Genomic DNA, 9688 nt, shown 5'->3' with positions numbered 1-9688 from the left:
TGAGTCTATCAACACTCCCAGGTTACCAACTTGGTCAGTGATTGTAAGGTCACGAGTCTCAAGATATTTACCAACGCTGACCCTCTTCTCTTTGCTACCAAACAGAATGATCTCAGTTTTGTCTTCATTTAATTGTAGAAAATTCTCTCTCATCCAGGTGTTTACTTCCTCCAGACACTGACACAGTACGTCTGCTGGGCTGCAGTCGTCCGGTGACAGAGACACATAAAGTTGTGTATCGTCTGCATAACTGTGATAATTGATGTTAAAGTTCTGCAATATCTGACCCAAAGGGAGCATATACAAGTTAAACAGAAGAGGTCCAAGAATTGACCCCTGGGGGACTCCACAAGTCATGGCCACTCGCTCAGATTCATAGCTGCCAATTGTAACAAAATAACTCCGGCCTTCTAAGTAGGACCTGAACCAGTTAAGGACCGCTCCAGAAAGTCCAGCCCAGTTTTCCAGCCTGTGCAACAGGATTCTGTGATCTACAGTATCAAACGCAGTGCTGAGGTCCAACAGAACCAGGACTGAAACATTACCCGAATCAGTATTCAACCTAATGTCGTTTAACACTTTGACCAGAGCTGTTTCAGTGCTGTGATGACGTCTGAAGCCTGATTGAAAGTTATCAAGACTTCCACTTTCATTCAGAAAGTCGTTGAGCTGGTTAAATACAACTTTCTCAATAATCTTGGATATAAAAGAGAGATTAGAGACAGATCTGTAGTTGTTCATCATAGAGGCGTCTAGAGTTCTCTTCTTTAGGAGTGGCTTAATGGCAGCTGTCTTTAGTGACTTGGGAAAAATGCCTGATGCCAGTGAGCTGTTAACTATTTGTAGGAGATCGCTTTCTACTGAGGTAAAAACAGTTTTTAAAAAGTCGGATGGTATTATGTTTTCAATCAAACATTTCTTTATTTAATTGTTCATTCTGTTTGGCGCAGTCCTCAAGGCCGCCCGGCTCATCAAGGTTCATCAGGAGAAGAAGAAGTTAGTTTGCTCAGTCTGACACATGGACATTTTTTCCTTCTCCTGTGTTCGGGTACAATCCGACATGCACTGAAACTGTGGGTCAGAGCTACACTCTGACACAGGTGAGACACAAAAACTAAAGCTGCCTGAATGCTTTTCACCTTAACAGTGCTTGGATAATCATTATTAGGTTTCCCACCACACATCTAACCAGAACTGCAAAAACACAGAACTATATCAACATTCTAACGTGCTTCATTATCTTTGGTCAAAAGTAGTTAACGTTTCTTAAGAAGTTAAAACCCAGTTGGTGAAATGTTCATCTCTTTCATCAGTAGGTGCAGGTGTGCTGGGAAGAAAAAAGACTCAGACTGCAAAGGGAGCCGTCTATCTGCTGGGTAAAAGAACTACCAAACACCTAAACTAGGACGCTTTTGGTGAGTTTTCACGTTGTTTTGATCGCATTTGGAAAAAAACTGTTGATGACTTTACAAGTAATTAGACCTTGTTGTTCACTGGTAAATCAAGCACGATTAAGTAATTGGGTAAATACAGTAGCTTTACTTTTAAGGCACGAAATGCTTTTAATGGTGATATGACGTTATATTTCACAGAGTTTATCTGTGCACATAAAGTTTAACGACACATGGATGACCCACTGCCTCCTTGAGTTAATAAAAAGTCGCAGACTTTTTCTTTTATCTTGTAGTCATTTTATGTCGTCACATTTATATGAAAATGACTTTTTTGCATGACCTGTTTTTCAGGAGGTTTTTTTCCCCCGGAGAGTTTGGAATACACGTGCACGGCTGTGCCCAGCTGTGCCCAGCTGTGCCCAGCCTCCCTTTTCTTACATGTGTGGCTGTAGTGGATGGTGAGCACAGACACCAGATGGCGAGCCTGACCCATGGACTTCCTCCCAGAGAATTGGAAGGGAACGCCTCAGCAGTTGGAATCGAAGACACTGCGCTTTGAGTTTTTGCCTTTGAAACACTGTATTACTCCTGCCTGGATCGTGGAGAATTTCTCCCTTCGATTCAACTTGAAACTGAATTATAACCATACGGAATGTTTTATGAAAAGAAATTGATTTGATAACCGGATGGGATGTGACAGTATGTTCCAGTGTCATGTTGTGGTTTTTTGGTAAATATTGGAAAAATTTTTAAAGTTTTTTTAAGGTCTTGGTTCTGGTCTCTTAACTTTAATTGCACCACCATTCCTGTAAGCCAAGAGTCCTCCCAATAGCTCCTAGGTTGCTGTGTTATAGTGACAGAAGTACTATATATGTACAGTACACAAAACTAAGTTAAGAATGTTAATATGTAGAGTACAGTGTCACGGCGAAAGCCGGGCTAACTTACAAATCGGACTCAAGAGCAGACTCCACTTATTAAAAAGGTTGGTGCAGCGATGAGCCGATGAGTGGATCCAGGTGAACTCTGAGAGGAGAGGAAGATGGTTCGCGTGAGCTAGAGAGAGAGTCATTTATCCAAGAGAAGATTCCTTACTGAGTCCAAGAGGGTTTCCAGCTCAGAGGGGAGGGTGCTGGCTGTGGTGAAGAAGGTACTGAGTCAACGGTGGGTCGAGCAGGCAGTTGGTGAGCAGGTAGATGTCTCAGAATCTGCAGTGGAGAGCTAAATCCTTTAGCTTGGCAATCCAGGGTGCAACGAGCAACGGAAGAGCAGACACTGGGAACACAAGAGTGGCTAGTGGGACTGGATAGTGTAGTGGTAAGTCACCTACCTTTCATATAGGTGACCTGGGTTCAAATCCCCTGCATGAAATGCATGACCTCCAGTAGGGGTCCTTAGGCAAGAGCCCCTTACCTACCTGAAAGTCGCTATGGATAAAAGCGTCTGCCAAATGCATAAACATAAACACAAGAGAACAAGTAAAGTTCATAGAGAGTTTCAGCAGGAAAAGAGCGCAGAAGTCAGCCGGATGACCACTGTAGCAGTGAGAACAATCTGGGGAAAACTGCTTGCTCCTGCAGATCCTTCTGAAGGTGACCAGACGAGTGCAGATGGAAAGCAGGTGCGAGTGCAGGAGCTGAACTAGAAAACCAGGAAAACCTGCACAATCCCACTAAGACCCAGAAACCACACAAACACCACAGCCGAGCATGGTCATTACATATAGTCAGTGGTATGTAAGTGCAGTCTATGGTTTGGATGCGTCCTTCAACGTTTGGCAGCATTTGGATAAATATCATCGATGAAAAGCAAATGTTGCCTCCAGGCTGGAGGCATTTCGGTCTGCTGCAGTAGAGTCGCCATACCCTACCGAGATATAGGTAGTAAAAACAGGGTCATGTGTTTTCAGCAAAAATCCTTGAACACAGCTGAGCTTTCTTGAGGCTCCACTGGAAGTAAAGGTGTTGTCTTCCTTTCTTGATCAGGGTTGAGGGATCATGTAAGATTCCCACGAATTCCAAGCTAGACACAACCTCCACTAAATCTGTATGTGTGTGAGTTGCTTCCAGCATTCCTGAAGTCCACAATATCTTTGGTCTTTTTTTTTATGATAAGGGTAAGGCCGCTTAGCCAGATTCTGGACCTCTTCCCTGTAATTAATTTCCTGTTTCATGTCTGTTGTTGCTGCTGTGACAAGTGAATTTCCCCGCTGTGGGATAAATAAAGTACAATCTAATCTAATCTAATCTAATCTAATCTAGGCCATCTCATTGTATAATTTGATAAGGCTTATCACTGTGGTGTCATCTGCCAACTTGATTATGGTGTTGGACCCATAAGAGGAGCATCATTATGGGTGAAAAAGGAGTAAAGAAGAGGGCTCAGCATGTGCCTTTGTGGGACAACGAAGCTGGGAAGGACTGTTGATGATCAATGGTTGATTAACTTCACAGTTTAGGGTCTGTTAGAGTCCACTTAGAGTCCAGTCCACTGGCTTAGCTTGGAGAACAGTTTGGAAGGAACGAGGTAGTTGAATGCTGAGCTGAACAACATTGTGACATATGGGACTATTCAGGTGGGCCAGAGTAGGGTGGAGGGCTGTGGAGAATATAGAGTTAATTAGAAGGCTGAATTTATGTAAAGAACCATACATTTATCTGCAGATCCAAGCAAAGCAAACATGATGCAACACAGGTAACCTAATTGGTTATAACTGAGAAATAGAAACCACAAAGCTACCTGCGCCTCTCAGTCATGCTGTTCTCTCTAAGTTCTCTGCAGTTGGAAATGCCCATCTGATGTTTATTCTTGTCCTGTTTCTTGTGTCGTGGCTCACCACAGATTCAATCCCCTCTGAGACACAAGACACCACAACAGAGGAATCAGTTTAAAGGTTTTACTTTCATGGGTCAGCAGCCACACTGTGATAACAGACAGGTCCCCCACCCCAAACCCAACCAAGAGTGGCACAGTTAATACCACAATACACCCCACATTAGCCACATCAAAGCACAATCAGTCAGGAGTTTAAGCACAGCAAACAGTTCATGCAAAGGTTCACGGCACACAACGGTCACAGCAATAGTAGTCCCAATGGCATAGTCGAGCCCAAATAAACACACAAAAAAAAAGAAAGAAAAATGCAACAAAGTAATAATCAAAAATTACACCCCAACACAGCAATATCAGCACACGAGATATGGCACAGCAACACAAAGACTCAGATCACCGCATGCAACTAATGCTATAAATCACAGCACACCAATAGCCACCCCCGAACCCCATAGGGACTACTACTCATGGATATAAGAGTAAACCAGCAACCAACCCGCTAGCATAAAATGACAACTCGTATACTACACTATTCTACTCACACCAAGTCACTGACTTCATTTAGCAATGATGCGTTAAACCATTGAAGAGGAGTTCACGGGGATCTGCTAGCACCAAGCAGATGCGCTGCTACCCAACACAGAGCAAAGAGTCCACGTCGGGTCGGCGGCTTTCCCACACCGACCCGAAAGAAAAAAACAAAACAAACTTAGCTGTACCCCCAGTCCATGTATGACTCACGGGTCCGCCGTGGCGGCCGTGATACCAGGCGGAATAATGGCCCACGGATATCCCTTCACACAGTCCAGCTCATCAGCCTCCAGCCACCAGACTTCCAACGACACCTCCGCGACAATCCCTCTCGATCCGCGCGAAGATCTCTAGTCTCTCGTCGCTGCCCTCCTGGCTCTTGACGCCGGCTCCGGTTTCCCTCCAGCACTCCTCGAGTCCCAGGCACCTCGGAACAAAAACACATCTACTGGCACCAGGAGGAGACTAGCACATAGCTCATGCACGCAACGAGAACATAGGGAGAAGTGAAGCACTCTCCTTTAGCAGGCGTGCAATCATGCCCATCATCAAACGCCGTGGATCTCCTGCTGCTGCTTCTGCTGGTGGTGATGTCGTTGTGGTCGCATCAGCTGTGCCGGTTCCGTCGCGGCATGGTGACGTCGCCGCGCTGGCCCCAAGGAAGCTCTCCCAGTGACAAATCCCCCGCATAGAAAAAGCATTTCTCCCGCCCCGAATCAATCAGTCCCACCAATCGCATCAGTCCATTCTTTACAACCAATAATCCCCAGTCCATATATGGAGTCCATGTTAGTCCCAGCGATTACACAGTTGATACCAGGGACGTTGCCCAACAGAAAATGTACAACACAAAACCCAAAACGTGACACTTGCTCTTATCTTTTTTTTCCTGACTCCCTCAGATAACATTTAGTTGTCTTTTTTTTAAATAAAGTTTTATTATTTCTTTCATCTTTAAATAAATTCTGCTTAATTTATTACGGTAAAAGTGTGTTTGTTCTTTGGTCGCTTGCGTGTGACGTGGTACTGTAAAGCGAAATGATGTCTTGCGAGGCTGGAAACCAAACTTGTAAACTGCCACATCTGAATCACTGGGCACTCCAGGCCAGTTTTAATCTGCATAATGAATGTCAGTTTACTTCAAAACGAGACATTTGTGTCATTTGACATCAACTTTGTGTTCCAACTGTGAAAAAGGGAACAGACTCACCAGATCTTTGGCTAAGGATCCGGCTGTATTGAACCTTGGGTTTCACCAGGTAATACAGATTTAGGAGCCTCTGCTCCCATAACAAGCTTCACTTTGCAGAAAGAGCTCTTTGATTTCACTGCCAAGCCAAAACCCATGTAAAGGACTTGGTAAGTAAAGTTAGAACATTAGCCATTGCATTACCTACAAGTGGGTTAGGGTTAGGGTCCGTTCTTATTTAGTGCCTTTTCAACCCTGTATAGGTTCTACAATGCAATTTTTTTTCTTCTATAATCACAGATAGATGAACCTATCTTGGACAATGTGGGGTTGTGTCTTGCCAAAGGGCACTTGGATGGACTGGGGATTGAAGGACCAACCCCTCTGGTTGGAAAATGGCCAGTCTACCAGCTAAGCCACTGCTGCCCTTAAAAATGGACAAAAAAGGAAAGATAGAATAAACTTGTGTCAAAGCAATATTTCAATAAAGTTTGTAAATTAATAAAGAGTGAGTCAGTATACAGAGTCACAAAGAATTTGCAAGAGTTGGCAGAGGGAACTTTCCAAGCATTGTCTCATATATAGGTCTAAAAAATAAGCAGACATAGTTATTAAACTAAGGGCAATGACCACAAGACAGGAACAGCATCTCTCTATTCATGCATCTTTTGTTGCATGCAGATACGAAGGTTTATGGGGAAAAAAAGTCAGATTCATGTCCATATTCATATGAGGAATAAAGTGCACACAAGCACTAAGTGTTTTTTTGCGAACATTAAGTCATGGAAGATGCAGACGGGTCTTTTCCTAGCACAAGTTAGAATCTGTTATTGTCCATCACGTGAAACATTTTTCCATAATGAGACATTGATACAGTTATCTAATTTTGAAAAGTACACAGACTGAGCTGGTTGTATTAATGTTAATTGATGAAATAAATATGAACAGCTGTATATTAATTTGAAGCTGCAAGACACTGAGGTGCATTTTAGATGCATGTGATTGTTAACAAATGAATGGGTGACAGCTCTAATATATTAGACATGTTGGACAATGGTTGGCAGCATTGCCTAACAACAAGAGAGTTGCTGGCTGGAATTCCTGACATATCTCTGCCCACCGTCCTGAACCTATTCTAGCCGTCACCGGGTGAGAGGCAGAGTACGAGACAAACAACTATCCATGCTTTTTGGGCGGTGGGAGAAAGCCAGAGTACCCGGAGAGAACCCAACACACACGAGGAGAAATTATTGGGCCTCGAGGAACGGGTGATCCACCAGTGGCTTTCACAGCATGAGGCTTGAACATGTATGTCTTTCAGGATCTAATTTGTGTTCGTGCTTGAAAATGTGTTGTGTTACCCATGTTTTTTTTCGTGTTTATGTGGTGTCGTAACTTCCTGGCCAGCAACTGAAGTAGTGTAGTGTGTCTTCACACTGAATTTGACAAGTCAGAAAACACTTTAGCCAGGTTCTCTCATTCTCAGGAGGATGCTTCATCAAAGAGAAAGGTCTTCCTTGTCAGTCCCAGCGCCAGGAGATAGTAACAGGCTGGGCAGTTCATTGTTGTGAGCAAGCCTTGTCTATCAAATGAACCTTGACTGTTTTATGAGATAACCCATTCCTTTTCAATAATTCAATATTTGGCTTATGTTGAAGCAGACTATGTATAGAATGCCATAAAATAATATTTTCTTTTAGCGATTAAAAGAAAAATATGTGGAGGGGGCGTGGTGCATCAGCTGCAGGAGAAAGGTGTGGAAAGAGCTCAGGGAAGCGGCATCAGGTGAGTGATTAGTACATCATCCCTTTTAAAAACAGTAGCGAGCTGGACCTGGGGTGGAGAGGAAGGAGAAAACACCAGAAAGCACATGTGGAATTGGACGCACCAGACCTGGGAGGAGGGATGGGAAGACTCCACATGATTAAGGATTGTGTTAAATAAAATCATTGAACAAGACGACAAAGGCTCGCGTGTCCATTTTGCTGAAAACGAACCCGCAGTGGCTCAGAAACGCCACACCCAGTAATGCCAACACTTCAAACTTGCTCCTGAGGTCAGTTGTGACCTTACAGATTTTACAGAAAGTAGAAAATCTCATTTATGAATAGCAAAGTTAGTCTTGTAATATTAACCAACAATTACACTTTCAATCAATAGATAGAATGTCTGATGAGCTCAGAGTCAGACCGAGTTTAATGCAGCTGCAGGAGACGCTTTCAAAAGCAAGCTGGATCAAACGAGCTCTCCAGGAAAGTTATGCTCTGTGAATACCTTTTTCAAAGTGGAAAATGACATAATGCTGTGGAAGCCCCAAAGGTTAGGGCAACCTTATATGCATTCAGGACACTTGGTGTGGCCTCGAGGACTCTGTTGAGAGTACTTAGAAATGTTTTCAGAGTCAATTTCACATCATCTGGAAGTGTGGCACGATCATTGTTCTTGGGTATCAGTTGCCAGGTGACGAAAAACTGCATCAACAGGTATTATAGTTCCAGTCAGCATAGGCAAGACTTTGACTTTTTCTGGGTCCCAGAATGCACTGCTTTCTGGATGAAGCGAAGCAATTGACTTACAAAACGCGCAATTACGCTCTCCAAAGCTCTGTGCCATTCATCAATGCAGCTGTCTCCTGGTTTTCCGATGCTCTCAGTATCTGTCCAACAAACTTTTTTTCCATGTTTTGATTGACAGTGCGTCTCCTCTTGCTCTGGTGCCTGTCAGTGACCTCTGTGTCTTCAGCATACTCTGTCCACAGCTCAACAAGAGTAGTCCACAATCAGACTGCGCCATCCATTCTCGAGAGTCACACAAAGTGGGACATATGCACTAGTGGTTTCTGTGGTTGCTGCTTTGCTCGGTCCCACCCCATTGCTGGAATAATCCAAGCTGCTGGAAGTGTTGATTCTTGCAGCATGACATCTGCTGAGTGATCATCATCAGATGTGTCTTTCTTGATGTTTCTATTTAGCCACTTTCTTATGTTCATTGTCCACAGGAATCAATGTACACTACTACTTAATTGAAGCTAGCTAATGACTGAGCGCCAAATACCACATTAGCTTAAATAACTTACCCACTCACAAACACACATGCAACATAAAAAAATCTCGAGAGGTCATTTTTCCACAGCTGAAAAAGTACACACAGGAGCTCATTATGATAATTGAGTACTAGTGAAAGAACAATAGTTAGACACTTATATCTTGAAATATATAAATCAAAATAAAAAGCCTAATTCGTGGATGGGAGGGTCTTTCCCCTTGGGCCCCGCCCACAATACCATGCCAGTTTCTCTTTCTGAACTATTTCTAAACTATTTAGAGTTATGAAGCGTACAAAGCTAATCTGGAAGTACCCAGGGTTAAAAATTAAATGCTTAAACATTAACATGCTATGTCCACTTTAATATAATCCTTTTTAGTTATACATTTTATGAGGGACTTCGCAGGATATGTCAAAGTAATGTATCGTCAGACATTGTAAAAGCTTGTAATCAACAGAAAACTGATGACTACAGTAATTATACTTTCTTGTACTTCAAGTGCATCTTTCTTGTGTTAGCAGTTACATTTGTGCTTGTCTGTTTAGACCATCCCCCAGTTAACATAATACTCATTCTCAGAATCAACATTTAAAATGGATTCATTTCAGTTAAACAAATCTATTGACACTCAGGTAAACATCTTGGTAGAAAACTATGAAAATGTGTTTTTTAATTTTTAAAGACTGGATTCTGACC

The 9688-nt window shown here is 42.9% G+C and overlaps 1 long non-coding RNA gene across 1 annotated transcript; it reads left to right on the top strand.

Annotated features, from left to right (window-relative positions):
• Positions 1-1047: 1047 nt before the first annotated feature.
• Positions 1048-2111, top strand: LOC142370827 (uncharacterized). Its single transcript, XR_012767892.1, has 3 exons — positions 1048-1100; positions 1314-1415; positions 1746-2111. It is a non-coding gene; the product is annotated as an uncharacterized LOC142370827 (long non-coding RNA).
• The last annotated feature ends 7577 nt before the right edge of the window (positions 2112-9688 follow it).

This window comes from Odontesthes bonariensis, chromosome 21 (genome assembly GCF_027942865.1).
Source record: "Odontesthes bonariensis isolate fOdoBon6 chromosome 21, fOdoBon6.hap1, whole genome shotgun sequence".
Classification (NCBI taxonomy): Eukaryota; Metazoa; Chordata; class Actinopteri; order Atheriniformes; family Atherinopsidae; genus Odontesthes; species Odontesthes bonariensis.
The sequence above is the reverse complement of the archived record's forward strand: the minus strand, read 5'-3'. Positions and strand labels throughout refer to the sequence as shown.